The sequence below is a fragment of the Engraulis encrasicolus genome, chromosome 17 (assembly GCF_034702125.1).
Source record: "Engraulis encrasicolus isolate BLACKSEA-1 chromosome 17, IST_EnEncr_1.0, whole genome shotgun sequence".
In the NCBI taxonomy this organism is placed as follows: Eukaryota; Metazoa; Chordata; class Actinopteri; order Clupeiformes; family Engraulidae; genus Engraulis; species Engraulis encrasicolus.
Window position 1 is genome coordinate 10789258 of NC_085873.1, and position 310 is coordinate 10789567.

General features: G+C 38.7%; 1 protein-coding gene across 1 annotated transcript in view; it reads right to left on the bottom strand.

The window, feature by feature from the left end:
* The window catches only part of LOC134467804 (adenosine kinase-like), a 303549-nt gene extending 303547 nt beyond the window's left edge, over positions 1–2 (bottom strand). The window contains exon 1 of the mRNA XM_063221739.1: positions 1–2. This exon is cut by the window's left edge and continues 211 nt beyond it. The gene's annotated coding sequence lies outside the window, so the exon portion shown is untranslated.
* Between the last annotated feature and the right edge of the window lie 308 nt (positions 3–310).

The window sequence follows — 310 nt, forward strand, 5'->3', positions numbered from 1 at the left end:
CTTCTTGCAATCAGGTGTTTGTTAGAGGTGTATGTACTGCATAAACCATAGAGAATGTGTTTTTTAAAGGTCAGCTACAGTGTGTAATGTTGTATTCATTTTGCTATTCCATTTTGTGGCCAAACATTTCCTTTTTGTATGCAGATTTTCACCTTCAATTTCAAGTAACCTGGTTGGCTTTGATTTTGGTCATGCAGCTCTGTGCCTCCTCTTCAATGAAATGGTCCTCCTAATTCTTTCCTTTCTTTATCTCTCTCTCGACACAAACTGCAAAGAATCTTCTCAGTTCTGCCAGGGTTGAAGAAGGGAA